The following is a 19160-nucleotide window of genomic DNA, read 5'->3' as shown; positions in this document are numbered from 1 at the left end:
TACTTTGACATTTTTAATTTTTAATTTAAAAAACAGATAACCAAGTAAATATAAACACAAGGATTTTGAAACCTTCTGAAGAAGGTTTTTCTGAAGTGTTTTTCATTAAAAAATATTGTGATATAATCATATGTAGGAAAAATGTATTTCAGATATGGACAACAGAAAAGAGAAAGAATGCATAGAGTGCAATCACAGATCCTCAATTTTTAAAATGTTCTAATTTCTGCAATTAAGTTAATTATTGCACACTAGTAAGTGATCACAGTGCTCCTCGGTTGCTGAAAGCAACCTTTGGATCTGTCATGCTGTCTTCAAATAGGCAATTAAAGTGAAAAATGAGAGTGTGCATAACTTCCCAGTGCCATATATTATATATAAATAACACATAAATAAGAACAGGACAGAAGTGCTCAAACCAAACACTTGATCAACTTAGTCATGCCTTTATCTGTTTATTTGCTACTCTTGAAATCCTTATTACAGATAACCCACTGCCTTAAGAAGAGTTTTCTCTCGCCAGAAATTAAGAGAATTTTCCAATCCTCCATCCCCAAAATAATTTGCATTAACTGAAGTTGGGTAGTATCAAACACAAGGTAGTGGACAGATCCAAGCAACTGATCTGTTCCTCTGTTCCTCTGTGAGGCAATCTAGCTGACCAGAACTTGCCCAAAGTTGCTTACTTGCTTTACATCAAGTACAGAATTTATTAAATTCTTTATTTAAAAGGTAATAAAAAGGGGGAGTAAAATACAGTCTTGAAGGTCATATGCAGCCTGTAAGGAACAACATCACAGCTCCCTTCCCATCCTTACAAGGTGTGTGAGCTCTCTGTGTACCATCCTGCATTCTCTTAGCTTTCCCAAAACCTGGGAAGCAGGTTTCCCTCTGGCAAGCAAGCACAACTAGCATCCTCTCTCAGCAGAGAAATTCAAGTTGTGGTCTTTCCTCATCCCATTACAAGCAGTGCAGACTGGAGATACGGCCCAGTCCATGAGGGTTCCCTCAGACCTCTGACACACCTGAACAACAGGCTACCATCCACACTCTGCAGTTGTCTCTGGCAGAAGGAATGGCACCTGACCAACCCATTTTTAAGTCATGTCCTATGCACCCTCTCCTCTGAAAACCCAAAGAAAACTCCAGCAGCAACTACAAGGCAAAGAGCTGTGTAGGAGGGTATAACCGTAACTCTTTCAGGAAATAATACTGTGCACTGTGATTGAAGACACCCAAGTAATCTCCTTGGTACCTTATGTCTCAGCATAGACAAAGTAATGCTGTAAATCAGCTACTTAATTTCTATTCAAACAGAACATAATTGCTGGTAACCGGCTGAAGAGCTACAAATGTCAAAAAGGTGTCTTCGTGATCTTTCAGATGTAATAAACTGCAGGCACACTTCATGTGCCATGGTGCTTTTCCACTTATTATGCTAATTAGTTTTATTTGAAACATACAATTATTGCTGCAACTAAATGTAATCATTAATGCATTCATTCAATAGGTAAAATATTCATGAATCAAATCAACAGGAAATCAGCAGAGTGCTGGAAAGGTCCCTTAGGGAAGGAAAAAAAAAAAGAAAGACTGCTGCTGCTTTATTTTATTTTAATTTTTAAATTGTGAGATGTATTAAATTTTTAAGTGCTTGAAATGTTAAGAACTTGCTTGCAATTTTTAAGCGCAAATATAACATAATGAAGCTTGACGTAGAGAAAAATTAGACTGCCATTTTCACAGAATTTCCCAACATTTAATTCAAGTGAAATAACTTCATGACATGCCACTGGAAAGTAAATAAAAGGTCCATTTGCACTTAACAGTCAAGCACACAGGACGTAAGATATATTATTAGTAATCTCTAAAACGATCCCATTTCAGTAATTGAGCGACCATTTTTATTCCTCACCACACTGTGATGTCTCTTTTGTCTGAGAGGTTTGAAAATTCATGCACTGTGGAAAGGCAATCATTTCTAATTTACCCAGATTGGGGAAGGTCCCTAGAATTATTTAAAAAAAAAAATCATGATTTAAGGATATTATTCTATACTGAAACAAAAATAAAACCACCTTCATGACATGCAGCACTGGCCCCTGAAATGCACACACCAGCATGATGGTCTCTTTAATCACGTTTGCAGGCCCTGACTATGCTCAGTACTCTGAGCAGTACACCGGCAGTAACACCACGGCTATGCTCGAAGAGCCCTCTAACTGGGACACAGCAGGAGCACATGGAAAGAACTTCTCTGCCTGACAGAGTTGTATTGCCTCCCCAGATGATTGCCGAGGCCAACAAAACCCCTCTGCCTGGCTGGCTGTGCCCCCCCTTGCTCCCGGAGGCAACCCAGTACAGGGCTGCCTATCCAAGGCAAAAGCGTTTGTCATTCCTTGCGCTGACAGACTGGAGAGCATGGAGGAAAAGGGTTGGAGGGTGCTTTCCAAAGCAGACCCAGCCCTGTATGCAGATTTTCTAGGTGTTCAGTCAAAAACCTCTGTTTCCAAAGTTCACACATTCCTCCCCTCTCTAAGGTCATACCCATCATACACAACGGGTAGCTGACAAAAAAAAAAAAATGAAGAGCATTCACCTTGCATTCAGTGTTTTGCCAAAATTATAAGAAAATAAATTTTTAGAGTTGGTAATGGATTGATTGAGGGTTTAATTCTGTGGGTTTCCAGGAGAACCCAGGTCTGGCCCAGGCAAATCCATTGGGAGGTTTGGCCTTTTTTTGGGCAAAACTTGGTAACTAGTAGTGGAAGAGCAATTTTTACATAAACCACAAGGCTCCGCTTTTTCATATCAAGTATGTGAGGTGAGTATATGCTTAAAGCCATATTCTAGGATAAACAGTTTTGCATAAAGCAAGCAGTTATTTCAAAACAGCTAGTTTCCCTATCAAAAAAATTGAAAATTTATAGGTTTGTGTTTTGCCTTTTTATTAATATTACTCAAATACGCAAAACTCTGTTTTCATTTAGTTTTAATAATGAAAACCTGGTTAAACATTCCAAAATAAATAAAACCTAGTATTACTTTAAATAAAACTTCAAAATATATATCTTGACAGTTCTGATGCTTGAGGGTTTTATTTCCTTAAGTAGTAATGATCTCCAGGAGTTAAAATAATATGATTATATCCCAACTCCATGACCAGCTAAACCACAACTGAACTGCAGTGGTACATATTTCATTTACAATGTCAGAAGATTTCCATTTCAGACTATCAACACAGCACTAAATTTTCAAGTGTCTCTGGAAACAGGCCACTTCTAGTTTTGGTTGGAAACACTAAAACGAACAGCTACAAGCACTGCAGTTAGTATTTCACTAGTTCAACCTCTTCATCTTTACCAGGAAAGAAAAAGGAAAGCTTTTTACTCTCAGTTATTTACTCTGTCTTCACTCCTCTGCAAACAGCGGTTGAGGGATTTTTTGGTTTATTTTGAGGGAGGGTTGCATAAGAAGGAAACGACAATATTTTCCCGTGAGTCACTACAATTACTATAAGAAGCTCACCTTCTGGGCTACTACTTCGCACAGTCTTTTAAGAGACAGATAGGATTCCTAATCTTTACTTCCTACTGACAGGAACAGGGAGTGCAGAAAACTAAACAATTTCTTGTAAGGAAGAAGGAAATGGCATCATTGCCCTGTGTTACTCAAGAGATGCTTCCTCCAGAAGATGGCAACCATGCCAGGTGGAGCAAGGATGGGAACCAGACGAATAAGAATGCCAGGTGCTCAGATAACCTTTATTTCCTGAAATGTCTTTTTCCAAAATCCATTTGGACATACTGTGCCTTACACAATTTTGTTATTTTTTTATTATTAATTTGTCATTTCTGTCAGGTGCATAGCCCCTTGGGTGCTCTATGCCAGTGGTGATGAGAAAGTTGACAGGGAGGTACAGGATTAACAACAGCAGTAACAAAAATAACAACAACCTATTCCTGTCATGGGAAGCCAGAGCAGTCAGTCAGATCCAAGGGTCTCTGATAAAACCGGAGCATAACACCTGCCATGAAACACGGGGCACACAAACCTTTGGTTTCCCCGAAGAATGTGGCAGGTTTGATGGGTCACCCTCACAGAAGAGCCGTGCAGCAGCCTCAGCCTTTATTGCCACTCGGTACCACTAAAACATCCCTGTTAGAGCCTACAAAATTATCCACTGCTTAAATACTGTGTCACTCCCCTGTAGCTATTTATTTCCAGTCATTTCTACAGAAAGGTACTGAGGTGTTTTTTCTACTTCCTGGAGCTCCAATGTAGAGAAAACCCAAATCAGATTGTATTGAGTTAAGCCTCAATGCCTCTGAAAAACAAAATTTAAGGCAAGGCAAAAAAACCCCCAAAAGGTAAATGCTCAGTTTAAAATAGAAAATAAAAGCCTAAAAATACTGACATTAAGCAGAGATTTCAGGAAATAAATGAGCTTAATAATCAAAGATGTTTTAAGACTATGGTATGTTCTTACACATTCTGTTTTTATTATCCCAATCAAAAACATGCATCATTTAACAAAAAATAATAATTTACCGGTGTGAACACATAGGCTATACAATAAGTCACCAATTCCTTTAAGATTCTAACACTATCTTTGCTCTCACATAGAAATTTGAAATAGAATTCTTAATCAATTAGACACACCAATTAATACAAAGTTAGCTTGCCATAATAAATAAAAAAGAAGTATTTACAATTAACAGGAAGACTATTCACTTGAAAAGCTCCCAAAATATTACATGTCATTCTTTGGCTTCCACAGTTTCCCTGACATTCATGTAAGCTGAAGTGTCTGTACTTCCTTAAAGTCTCATGTAAAAGAAAGCAACAGAAAGGCACTGCACTTTTGGCAGGTGAAAGTGGTGCTCCAGGTTCACACAAGTCAAGCTCAGGAAGGCTTCTGAGCAGAGAAAGTTCATTTTCTGCTCAGCGACACCTAAGAGGATCAAGCAATCTAATAAATGCACTGATATGTCAAAAATCAGTTTTCATTAAGTAAAGGGAAGGTAAGGTAAGATAAAAAACATGAAACAGAAAATTTCCTACAAGGAGGAAAATTTCTCCTTGCATTGAATTATGTACAGAAAAAAAAAAAATCTGTTCTTATTTTTGTACATGACCTTGAAATGTGTATTTTTGATTCAAGAGTGCAGACAAGCGAGGCCTCACTCTTAACTCAGTAGAACTTCAAAGGTAGCACAGCTGTGGTACAAAACAGTGTTAAGTTTACTGCATTTACAAGTCTGTGGTCATTTGAAAAATGGATTATTCAGAATCTCCAGAACACCAGTTATTTTGCTACTCTTATGCATTATAAATAATTAGAATCAAGAACTTAGACACAAGTAGGGAAGAGGACATTGTAAAGTCAAGCAAGACTTTTCAGATAATGATACATAAACATCTACCGTATATACACACTTTTCCTGGTATCTCAAACAAAAGATGCACATTCCTCTAGGCAATCCAGCTGCTAATTTTACATTTAATTGCTGACAAAGAAAATTACTTTCTAAAGTGATAGTATAGTACCTTCTAAATTCTACTATTGTTGCTACTAAACAGCAATTAACCATTAGAAGTTGATAGCATTATCCATTATTACAGCAATAAATCTTAATATTATTTTTATTCTGTACTGTTCCTCCTCTGATCAACACTCAATTATGAAACAAAAAGCACAGCAGACATTTATCAAAATTACTTGAGGAATATGATACAGTGGAGACAGTAGATAAAGGTTGTGATGCTGAATTTGAGGGCAATTTAAACTGACAAATTTGCCTCAGTGTTTATTCAGATATGTTGTTACTTACTCTGTTGGTGTTATTTTTAAAAACAGTTTCATAAAATTCTTTAAAGAACATTAAATAATTTGGTCTCAAAAGACTGCCAATCTGTACAGAAAGGCACTTTCACTTTAGAAATAATAGTTCTTTCACAAAACATATTTCAATAATCATCTTAAAAATGTAATTTCATATAAAATCAGAAAACTAATATCACCTTTCCAAGTATGTTACTACACACAACAGCAGGTACCTTCCTATTTGTAGTCTGTTCCTCTTTTATCAAGAAATAGCATTAAAAGTTTAAGAAAACTCTTTAAAACATTTCCATCGAATGATTATTTAAAACGGTATGGCCTAATAAAAGGAACCTGTTCAGCTTGTTTGGTTAGCTGTTTCTAAACAAATTAATAAAAGAATCCAACTGGCAACAAAATCTTTCTCCAGGTTCAACAGACACCTCCATACCAGCATCAGGACAATATAACGCATTCCTGTCAGGATATTTAAGTAAAGTTGCTTTGAACTCTTTTTATATTCAGGACTAACATGGTGTGCAAGTATTACAAGAGATTACAAGAAAAATTAAGATCACTAGTAAGAATGCTCCCCTCCCCCTAAGCATTTTCCCTGTCCCTTCAATAAGTCTTTTCTATTCACTACTCCTGTCTCTAACTAATTACATCTACTAAAGCTAAGTGAAATATCTCCCTCTCCATTCCGTTTGGATTTTAGCAGCGTCTAATATTCATTCCTTAGTGCACTGGCAGTGTGCTCACCTCTTGCTTTATAGAGTGGTGTTGATTTGCAGTGAGAAGCAGAGAAATGCATAGTAACTCCTTCATAATTTATTCTAGCTCTAAAGCTTTCCACTGCAGTCAGTAGACGACCCAATAGCCTAGTCAAAAAGAAGACAAACATCTTCTATGACAGAAAACTGTGGGGAAGGTGGCATGAATTAAAGAGTATGGAAATAAACACCTTAAACAAACCACCTCAGTGGGAGACTGAGATTGTCTGGCAATGAACTGCAGACGAGATGCTTAGAAAATCCCCATAACAAAGAAAAAGCTGCATATTGTCCAAGGGTTCCCATGTCAGCACCACCCCCGAAGCCAGAAACATTAATAACTTTTTTTTTTGCTTTTCTTCTTTCTGGGAAGAAGAAGGGAGTTGAAATCAAAACAAACAAACAAAAGTACCTAAAGAAGATTTCTTTCAGTGCTAGCTGAAATTTGCCCATGCCAAGCACTAACTGTCCGTTGCATCATCTCAGCAGCCAGGCTTGCCATTTGGATGAGGTAATTAGCCTTGCTTACATATTTTCCTGATTAGATCTACCTTTCTCTACTTTACATACTTGGAGAACACTTGACTAAATTTATTATCAGTGAAATGTACCAGACTGACAGCCGTCAAAAATGCCCTCTATATTGCCCTGATAAGCAGAATTTCGCTATGAGCAGTCAAAATACAAGTTCTTCTATTGTTATATCACTGGGGTAAACACCAGTTTCCAAGCCTGAAAGTGCTGGCATATAATTCCAATAGAGGATGAGACCCAAGTACTCTGACAACCCATTGCAACCTGACTTCAATGGAAAGAAATCAGTGGATTGTGAAAGGAAGGCACAGGAAGGGAACATGGTCTAACATCAATTAGTGTTAAATCATCGGTTGACTGGACAGGGGTGGATGACAGGAGGAGACTGCACTACAGTCATGTTGCAGCCTGAGGTAGTGTCTGCTGGAAATACAATAGTCCATTCTTCATGTCTATGCAATAAATGGCCTTCTCTCTGCAGCTACCAGTTAATATTATAAATCAGTATGTTTTGCAATATTAAAAGGCACTCCAGCTGCAAAGGAACCAAGATCATAAATTCTTTTCAGTGCATTTTTAACAGCTTCAGACAGTAGCAAGGCTTTCCTGAGAACACTAGACAGCTTAAAATAGCTGCTTCAAATTTAGGTTTTGATACAGGAGATGGAAAAGACCTGTATGAACCATTTAATTAACAGATCAAACCACCAAGACCCATGAGGGAAAAAATCAGCTCTTAACAAAAGGTTTTAACTCTGTTTCTTGAACCTCTATGTGATGTTTTTGAATTAAGACAAAAATCCAAGTTGAAGAACATCTCCAGATCTCATCTCCCTGTTGCTATTAACATATGGCAAGTTAACAGTGGGGGTAGAATTTGAGGTATTTGTCAAAAGGAGGAGCACGCTAACTAGAGGTCTGGGGAACCCACACACTAGCTCTTCCTCTGACAGGCATGAGAAAGGTTATTGCTAATCAGTTTCTTTTCCCACATGAAATCAATGGCTCTTAATCTCCAGTTGAACACTTAATTTACCAAAAAGGAAATGAGACTATTTTTTCTACAACTCAACAGCAGCTGTAGTTCCCCCCATGTGTTGCCTATGTAAATTACCTCTCTGCTGTACAACAAGCAGAGACTAAGTTTGGAGTGGGAGAGGAAAGGAACACTGTAGTATCTGCCACGTCTATTAAAGGAACTTCGGGATTCTCTGGCTAACTATTCTCAATAGCTGCAATTATTGCTCAGTGGTTTCACTGAGACTTGGGCTCTGAATGTGAGATGAAGAGCATGTTATGAAATTTGAATGGATGCCATCAGCAAAAAATCCATAGCTAGTGTTAAACCCAGTTATGTGTGACAAACAAAGAAGGGAGCCTACTAGCTAGCACATTGTCTGGAGTGGTGGACATGGAGACAGCACATTATGCCGTATCTCTGTAAGACAGGACCCCTAAGAAGTGAAGCAGATGTGAGAGTTTCATGGACTTTGTTGAACAGATTAGATGATGACATAGAATACCGAACACTGGAACAGGCTCCCTGGGGAAGTGGTCACAGCACCAAACCTGTTTGAGTTCAAGAAGCATTTGGACAATGCTCTCAGGCACCTGGCGTGATTCTTGGGGTGTCCTGCACAGGGCCGACTCAATGGTCCTGATGGGTACCTTCCAACTCAGCATATTCTTTGATTCTATCCTTTTCTGCTTCTTACAGTAAGTCTGGACATAGTCCTGGTCTTCAGCACAACCAATAAGTTCTAGGTGTTGTTTTCAGTCCAGGTATAAAAGGACCAGCTTCTTTCCTCCAGTTTTAAAGCCAATATGAAGAAGAACTGTCATGAGGAAACTTGAAAAACATTGCACATTAGCCCACTAACACTAATGGTAAAGCTTACCTTAAAGAAAATTATTAAGCACCGAAGTTAATTTTCATCCAAATTTTAAATAAGAGAGTGAATGTTCTGCACTGGCTAGGATCAAAGACCTCAAGGTCAATTTCCAGCTCAGTCACAAACTGCTTAAAAGTCCTGACAAACTAATTTCTTTGCTCTATTCACATTTATTTTTACTTTTTTGCTTCAACCCTTCTTCTGGTTGCTGTGCATAAAATTACAGATGTAGTCTAAGACTGCTTAGGCTAAATTATATTTGCCAGCCCAACTAAGTATCTACAGACTGTGAGATGTGAGCATAACTGTACTTCAAAACCTTCCCATAAACACACTTTTTTCAGAGTTCCAGTAAAAACAAGGTGCCATTTGCCTACATTATTACTAGCAGTATTAAGACAGTCATACTTTACAGTCACAAAATCATAGAATGGCTTGGGTTAGAAGGGCATCTAGGTCCAATTCCCTTGCCATGGGCTGGGATGCCACCCACTAGACCAGGTTGCTCAGGGCCCCATTCATCTGGCCTGGAACACTTCCAGGGATGGGGCAACCACAACTTCTCTAAGCAACCTGTTCTAGTGCCTCACTACCCTCTGAGTAAAGAATTTCTTCCTAACATCTAATCTAAATCTCTCCTCTTTTTGTTTAAAACTGATCCCCCTTGTCCTATCACTATCTGCCCATGTAAAAAGTCCCTCTTTTTTATAAGTCCCCTTTAAACACTGGAAGGCTGCACTAAGATCTCTCTGGAGCATTCTCTTCTCCAGGCTGAACAGTACCATTCAGCTTCGCATCAACTGCAAAAACTTGCTGAGGGTGTGCTTGATCCCACTATGTCCCTGATATATAAAGAGCACTGGTCCCAAGACAGAGCTCTGAGAGACAACACTCATCACTGGCCTCCACCCTGACACAGAGCCATTGATCACAACTCTCTGGCTGCATCAGTGCACCACTGTAAGTAAATGAACAAAGAACTCAGGCTGTAAGGTACAACATGGAGGAGAAAACACCGGAGATTCTATCCTGTCAGTGTATATAACATTAGTCACTGCATGCATCCAAATATTCAATTATCCTCAAGTGCCTGGAGCCTCTAAAGCAGAGTGATCAGTGTGGGTGGGGAGAATGACACCCAAAACCACCACCGCCACCCTGAAAATCAAAAAGAAGCACTCAGTTTGAGTTCACTGGCATGTTCCTGGCAAAATGTCTGCTAAAGCACTGCAGAGAATTTTATAGGCCTGGAGGAGACACTGAAGAAATACAAACAAATCAATGAATACCAGCAGTGAGAGATAAACAGTTTCAAATGCTTCATACAACTAGAATCACTTTGCAGCCAGATTCCTTGCCAAAATGAAAACTTGGAATGCTTCTGCCAGACTATTTCCAATTACAGTGTTTTATGGCAACGCAGGGGATACAGCACTCCTTGATGAGAAAAACCAGTGTATATATAGGCTCATCATCCTCGAGCAGAAAGCACTGAGGTAAGTACTAGTTGTTAGGGATATGTCTGCATAAGTAATGGGTGTTATTGCATCTAACCTTGAGGTTTCATTTATTTTGTATTGGAGGGTGTGTGTGTGTGTGTAGAGATTTATGGTTTATGTTATAAACTTTCATCTGCCACAAAATCCTGAAGTGTTCTTACACTGAATGAAAAAACACCTCCAAGCAATGACTTTAATGTAAATCTAGAGGAATCAAATATCTTCAGAGGTCTTTGAAAAATGCACTGCTGATTGTTCTTTTATTCAATTTGTGTATTGCTCAGCAGTTCTTTGATGAGCAATGAATATAAGCTGTTTCTCACTGAGTACACACAATTAAATGTGAATAGATCTCATGACAGAAAAGATGCACAACTTTTTTGTGTGTTCCTTGCATCAACTGACCTCTTATGCTAAGAGCTATTTTTCTGATGACAGTTGCTATAGTGGGGGAAAAACCCCCATCTTTGATGACTTCACAGTTACCACATCAGGCACACACAGCCTAGAAATACCATCACAGTCTATATGCTTTCCTTCGTATGCATAAAAGATAGGAGGAAAGATTCTGAGGACCAGAAAAATCAACCATCAGATGAAGTGCTAAATCAATTTTGGTATTGATACCTAGTAATGTGAGATACACATCTCAAACCAGGTGTGCAGTTCAGGGGTTTTTTGTTTGGGTTGGGTTCTTTTAAAATCAATTTTAATTTCAGTTAGAAAACACATAGTTATTAAGTGGAATTAGTTCCGTTGGTTAGAGCATGGTGATAATAAGACCAAGGTTGTGGGTTTGATCCCCATATGGGCCATCAACTTAAGACTTGGACTCAATGATCCTTGTGGGTCCCTTCCAACTCAGAATATTCGGTCATTCTGTGTTCTAAGCCTTTCTGTTACGTAAATAGGAGAACTCTAGAAAAAGTTAGCTTATGCATTTTGTATTTTTAAATGAAAAACACAGCTTTCTTTGTCCTATGTAGGTAATAATGATGAAAATTATAGAGAGAGAGACTCCAGTTTGCCAGATGTGAAATTCAGTCAAGTGAAAAATCAGATTCCTAAATTTTTACCCCAGTGAAGCCAACTTCACAAGTTTGACCTATCAAGACTCTTCAGAGTTTGGAAGCCATGAGCCTACAAAGCTGAAAGACCGTGACTTGAAAAGCACTGTGTTAAATTAAAACTTTGGCCTGCTTCCTCAGACCTCTGCTCTCCTTTAAACCCAATCTTGAAACACTTTGCCTCCTCTCCTTCTCTCCTCACCTGTCAGCAGTCCATAAAGGTAGTTTATGCATATATGCATGTTTTGGTCAGGAAAACAAGACAGAAAATCTTCAGGTCTCTCTTCCAAGAGACTCGAGCAGCTTATAAAAAGAGTGTCAAGGAAGTCATCTTCCAAACTCTTCAAGAAACAGCCTTTGACACACTTAAAAGAATTTTTAGAAACTTTTGCTTCTTTACAATCTCTTAACAAACATCTACTAGGCTAAAATAATGAACAATTTTCAGAAATTGTAACCTTGCAAAATTTGAAGTTTTCATTTAAAAAGTCCTCTTTTAGAATTTTTAAATTTTAAAACTTGCTCCAAAACAGAGATATGGATCATCTGAATGAAATAGGTATCCTTTCTTTAACACTGGGAAAACACAGTTTTTCCTAATTTTTCTCTGAAAATCACATGAAACTTTTATTAAAAATCACAAACTAAGAAAATGTCCAAAAGCTGACACTGAACCTGGAAATGCCAGTCCAAATGGTTTAGATGTGGAAAGGATATAATTAAAAACATTTCTGAAATAGAAAATGGAAGTTCATTCAAAGGTCTTACCACTATTTCTTTACAGATATCAGGTAGATCAGTATTTTAAAACTTATCTGCTGAACAGGTATAGAAGAAGGAACTCATAAACAAACAGCCTTACTGAAAGAACAAGAGCATCTTGACAACAGGGACACAGAAAGAGATATTATCTAGCACAACCTTTCTTTCTTCTGCTCTTCCAAGTATTATTTAGCCTCTTCCCTTTAGTTTGAAACAACAGTGGAGAGAATACCCTTGCCAGGTAACTTTGTACCTTATCTATTTAATTGAAGTTGATCTCTGAATGGGAAAACTAAACACTTCCCAGTTCAAAATCTCCCAGCTTAGTTTCTACCAGCCTCTGGCACCATCAGCATTTATTTCTTGTTCTGTTTTTCCAAATTGCCTTTAACTTTTTGACTGCTCCCTGAGTTTGTTTTTTGTAAGACCCATTATTTCAGCTGCCTCCATACACACCCTCTGGCATATTCTTTGAAGCACAGAGCTGACAAATCAGTTCAGACCAAAAGGACATCAAGTTCTTAAATGCACATATTTTCTGATCTCATCTGATGTTTACTTTGTCATCACAATCAGCTGCACTACAACTTCTGCAATACCAGAATTGGCTGGACTCTTTTTAAGATAAGTCCTGCTGTTTTTAAAGCTTTACTGAGTTCCCAAATAATTTGCCACAGAATAGAATTTACCACTATCCATCTCTATATAGGAAGATGACTGAAATGAGATCAATGAAAGAAAACATGGGGAAAAAAATTAAAATCAAACTCATATGGAAGTTATTTGAATAAGATTTTTAGCTGCATGAAGAGATTTAGCTAGGAACTATATCTGTAATCCCAAAATTATGGCATATTCTCCAGAAAAGCACTCAACTTCGATATACCACTTACATCAGCCAGTGAGCAATCAGCAGCAAAAAATATTTTTGTTTTTGCAAAAATCATTGCTTCAGTTAATACAGAAGGCTTTTAACAGTTAGTTTAGTTGCATCTTTTAATAATTTATTTGTATATTTTGACCACTCAGGCACACCCCCACAAAACCTTTAAAAGCATGCTTAAAATGCATACATTCTGAAAACTAGCTCAAGAGCATCAAGAAATTTTAAGCTAGGGATGTCAGCCTACAGAAACAAACAGATCTCCTGGAAACACCAGTCCCTGAAGGCTGTTGCATTTTCCTGGTAGCAGTAAATTCTTTAACTCTCATCATGGTGAATAACACAGAGTCCTCTCCCATGTTCTCAGCCATATCAGGCCAGGCCATAAGGAAATTTCCACTTCATTGGATAAGCAACAGCATTTCTTCCTCCCTGCCCCCAGCCACATCTCACAACTGCTTCTGGGAGAAATCCCAGTTTCAGGAATGGGTACATTCAGTGTCACTGCTGCAGTTTTGCTATGCCTGGAACTTCATGGACCCAATGAGCTATGGGCATTTGGCTCCAAGCTCAACCAGAAAATACTGCTGTACGTGAGAACTGCTATAACTCTTGTTTATTTTACCCTTTCTTACATGTTCTCGGTCTCTCTCATTGTACCCCCACCAACCTGCTTAAAACAGCTAAGCAGAAATTTAACTTCAGAAGAAATCCGAAGACCACAAAAAATTATCTCCAATAACAAAATTCAGGTCTGTATTTAACCTGCCAAATAAACAGGTATTTTCACCACAACACAAGCCAGACATTTGAACTCTCAAGTACTGCCAGGACAGAGAGCAGCTCGCCTGTTCAGATGAGCAACCAGTCTTTTGAGACCTTAGAGATAAACCAGACAAAATGCTGGACAGGAACAAAAGGTACAGTAACAGTATACAAAAGCTGGAGTCTAGGATAAGAACACAAACAGGAGGGGAGAATAATTTTGCAAAGCCAAGTTTAACTAATAAAAGTAAATAATTAGAAGGATAAGATTTTATCCTTCATTCCCTGTGACTTCTGAAAATCACAGAGTACATCATACAAACTCAAAACTACAGAATTAATTATGGAAAAAACTGTTTGTACTTTCTCCTTCACCAGCTTAGAAAGAACGTAACAATGCAAATTTAATTTACAGTATGCTACAGACAGGAATAAATTTCTGTTTGTCACATGGAAAACTGTCTCCATCTTTGTTGCTGTTTCCTGCCTAGGATGTGAGAGAGTAAGGAATATTATTAAAATTAAAAATACTATTTACAAAACCATTTTCCAGGTAATTTAGACAGTTATTAAGATTGATTTGGTTTATATGCCGTAGCCTCTGGCATAAGCTTAGAAGAACAAATAGCTTGATCCTGCAACCTTTCTTCACACTGCTTAATCTCACTGCCTTTGAGGAATAAGGTACATGATAAGAAGGCAAACAATGAAGGCCCTGAAATCAAATAACTAAGATTAACAGATACCAAAGTGAAAATAATGTTAAGATAATGAGTCTCTCTGGTTAAGAACTAGGTGCAAAGAGGACTCAAAATATTTGGGTTTAAAATTCTTGTAATGTATTACATTCCTCTTTTAGGCTGCTAGGCCACAACGACAGCACTGGCAGCAGAACACAGAAGATGAAGTTAGAGAATGCTCTTATCAGATGCTCCCACTCTCTGCAATAATCACAGCAGCAGAGGCAGACAGACATAGGCTGCACTGTGAAATCAGGCACTGCCTTCCACTGCCCGTGAGCCAGGCAGCACAACAGCATGTTGCTAACACTGTAGTAAAAGTTCAACTCTTGAAATAGCTGCCACAGTAGAAAATAGGTAGACTGCACTGGGCCACAGCTATAGAAACAGAGCAGAGATTTTACTTTTCAAAATACTACTGCTGTCATGCAGAATGACTCTAAGGTCAGAATTCTCCAGCAAAGCAGTCAAAAATGAAAGCAATTAATTTGTCATTACTGAGTTTATCAGCCAGAATAAAATGAAGTGCGCAAAAACTGCACCCTATGAAGCCTCAGATAAATGGTAATTTGCTCTGTGAAAAGTTCATGAGGCAAAAACAAGACCTCTGATCCATAATACATCGTGGCTAAGAGAGGACAAGGGTGGCAGTGCCTCTGAGAACAAGCTGCCTTCTGAGTCAGAATTCAAAGTGTCAACTAAGATAAAAGTTAAACTTTTTATGTCTGCTTATGTTTGTGCTAAGTGAAAGGTGATGCAGATGAAAATTTGCAAGAAAATGGCAGCATGCCATTATTAAGGAACAGGAAAAGAGCAGCCCAAAAAATAACATCAAGAAAATGATCATCAGAGACAACAGTGGGATAATACAAGCCCTGAGATATACGAGTACGCCCATCTTGTGAGCTCATCAGCTATCATGACCTTGATTTTTGCACGAAGTTTTAAGTTTTGTCCGACTTTCATACTTTCCACTAATTTTCCACTTCCTGTGTATTCAACAGAACCACTTCTTTGGAAGTGAGAAAGTCCATATATTCAACCCCTGCATGTGGTTCATGATCGCATCCCACAGCTGCCTAGCTGGCCTTACACCTTTCAGTACAGGATTATGACATCTTTCAGCAAAGCATTTTTGAGTTGAAATGGTTTGTCCCAAGGCTTCCAGTAGGGAACTGCAGGGTTTCATGAATCATTGCAAAGATGGAAATACCTGCTATCAACAATCAGATTGCAACTGTTTCACATAAAACCAGAGGACAGATGTATCTGGAATGGTCCCACTTTGCATTGCTTTACCAGTGGCTCAGAAAACAAACAGCTGTGGAAGTCACAAGACCACACACTCTAGATGAATAAAGTATTTCCACTATGATTGCTTACATGTTCTTTTTATAAAGCTCATTGCTGGAATTTTCACTATTATGGGCATTGATCTGATTTCCATTAGACATCTTGCAATCTATGCCCTGCTCCAGTCCATGTGACACAGGCCTGACATCCACATAGGCAAAATATGTCATATAAACAACAGCTCATTCCAGTTTGTTTCTTTTCTTTAGGAAAATACTGCAAATAGGTCTGTTCCAGCAATCTCTGTTTGTACCAGACATTCACTGAGAGGCTGGAGAGCACCAAAGCAGAGGCACTCCTCAGAGACTACTAGCAAGGATGTCTCCATGGTGACAGCATGTTTTAGATGTGTTAAACACGATAACTGCATAGTATTTTAGAAGAAGGATGAAGATAAAGATGTCATCAAGATAGGGAGACAGCAATGAGGTATTTAAATTATTTTTATTACCTTTAAAAATATATACTAATTTGACACTGCTAAGAATCAATAGGAATGCAACTGATGGAGCACCAGAAAAAAGGCACTTCCAATTTTCATGGGACTAGAAAATGGAAAATGGTGATGATGTTTTGACAAGATAAGCACTTAGATGCTTTGTTAATCAGCTTTTGAAACATGGATTTTAACACTTTGGAGCAAAAAAAATTGTTTTAATGAACACACCAATGAGAGATTAAGACTGTTCAAGCAAAGATTCATTTCTCTTTGTTACATTTCATAAGGCATATATGTGATAGAAACCTAGAGATGCTAGAGTATGTCCCAGAGGCAACTTCTTCAGTAAAACGTGTTTCAGGGAATAAGTGACAATATTCTGAGTTGTGTCAACAGAGAATGTCATATCCTACTCTATGCAGATGGTAATTTTTTAGTGGATTTTGTTTCACACTTTTCCTCCTCCTTTCTCCACTTATATTCCTAGTATTTATTTTCTTTTACAGTTCACAAGCTAAGGTCCCATGTAAGTTTCAAAATTGTATCCAAAACTCTGAATTCCAGAGTAATGGAAAAGACTGTTGAGAAAAAAAGTTTCTCTGTAGTTCTCCCATAATTTGCAATCTCTTATATATATATATATATGTGGTAAGTTTTACACATGAAAAAACTTCATTAACCCTTCTACAAAGTCATGTAGAGGTAATAGCACATGAAATAGTTTTCCTCTTTTATATGGGGTTTCTTTAAAGATACCTTAAATGCCTGACTTGGAGACTTTTGCAATGAACAAACACAACCAGTTTTACAAACACCATCTGCTCTCCTTCTTAGGAATGAGAAAACCTTTTAGGATGCTCAACAGACTTAATTTTTAAGAATCACGATGTAGAGATAACCCACCATCTGTACAAGATATTCTTAGGAGGAGACAATCTCTTCTACACAGATTACAGAGAAATGCACATTATAAACCACACAGCTGTAATTTAATGGAAGTAGAAGCCACATCACAAACATAACATGATGCTTCTCCCTATGTGTATAAATGGTTTTAATTTCTAAGAAAAGAATAAATAAATAAATACATTGTATGGTGCCCAAGGTTAAAATAATCTCCATTTCCAAAGTACTACATTCTCAAACAAAGAGTTGTCATTTTCTTGCCAGCATTTCTTTCAAAAACCCTGCCCTACATCAGAGATCAAGACTCCAGATGGAATCAGAGCAGACAATTGTTAAAAGGACACAAGGTAAGACAGAAGAAAGAGAAATCAAATTAGACATAAGCTGTACAAGCCACAGAAAGAGAACAACAAAACTACTGTCTCCACTCACAGATCCCTTTGTTCACTCCCCTATCCTCATCCACTAGGTTTACAACACTTCAGGTTTTCAGGTTGAGTTGTAACAGAATCAAGACAACTATTATGTTACTAAAGTAAATGTATACCTTTTATTCTGATGAATTACATGACACAGGACAAAATACTACAAGCATTTATTTCCCAGTGAAGATGTTACAGAAACTATGGTAAGGTCTTTGTTTCCAGTCTAAGTAATCTCGTACCTGTTACCACAAGGCACAAAAATTCTAGCAAAACTATCCCTTAAAAAATGAACTCTCCCACAGCAGTCTGTTTTGAAACACAAAAGTCAGCAAGTGCTTTATTATCAGCTTGGGATCATGCCTCGGGAGACTCATATAGTTATTAAGTTTCTCTTCAGGTGCCCAAGGAAGTTAGAAATTCAAATAGACTTTCAAGAAGAACAAACACATACTCCAAACCTATTAAAACAATTTAGTGAGCACTAAATACAGTAATTCCCTGTTGCAATTATATTAATGATGGTGCAAGAAAACTTCACATCAAGAAGTCTCAGAAAAGTCTAATAGTAGTTAAATACATTGGAAGGCTACTAAAGGAGATCCGTATTTACTTTATTTAAACCAGCTGCACGAAAGTTCTGAAGGAATAAGATACAGTTATTACCATAAGTAAAGCTTCGAGTTGCTCAGATTCAATTTGTAGCCATTTTAAACTGAAACACTTGCACTCAAGATTCAAACAGAAGATGTAATTATCACAGCTTGGTTTTGTTTATTTATTTAAAGTCATCCAACATTCCTGTGAAAGTTAACATTTTTAAAGGGAATATTTTCAAGTAAAACATGAATGTATTTTTCCTCAAGAGTAAAACAATCAGCACAGCAGGTTTTAATCAAGTGGTTTACATTCCCCTACCCGGAACTCTCCAACTATAAGCGTCAGAAATAATATCTCTTTTCAGACAGCAACAGGCTAAGAAATGCCAGTTGTAATTACAAACTTCATGAAGTTGACAAATGCATTCATAGCAACAACCACTCCTTACCCCATGAACTCTCATAAAACTGGGCTAAACCTAATGGATTCAGCTCTTCTGTAACCATACTCCTGCAGCTCTCAAGAGGTTATTTTGCAAATTCTTTTTTACAAAACTAATTAAACAGCATCAATATAGCAAGTTATTGTAATCTGTAGATTCTACAATAATTTGAATGAGGGAAGTGGTAGCTCTATTATCGAATTAAGAAAGACTATAACCAGTAATCTCACTTCACAGGCCTCCAGCAATTATATAGGAA

General features: G+C 37.7%; 1 protein-coding gene across 1 annotated transcript in view; it reads right to left on the bottom strand.

Moving 5' to 3' along the window:
- Positions 1-19160, bottom strand: part of JAZF1 (JAZF zinc finger 1) — a 191485-nt gene that overhangs the window by 95176 nt on the left and 77149 nt on the right. The window lies entirely within an intron of this gene.

This window comes from Lepidothrix coronata, unplaced genomic scaffold (assembly GCF_001604755.1).
Source record: "Lepidothrix coronata isolate B3197 unplaced genomic scaffold, Lepidothrix_coronata-1.0 Scaffold300, whole genome shotgun sequence".
In the NCBI taxonomy this organism is placed as follows: domain Eukaryota; kingdom Metazoa; phylum Chordata; class Aves; order Passeriformes; family Pipridae; genus Lepidothrix; species Lepidothrix coronata.
This window is presented reverse-complemented; position numbering and strand designations above follow the sequence as displayed.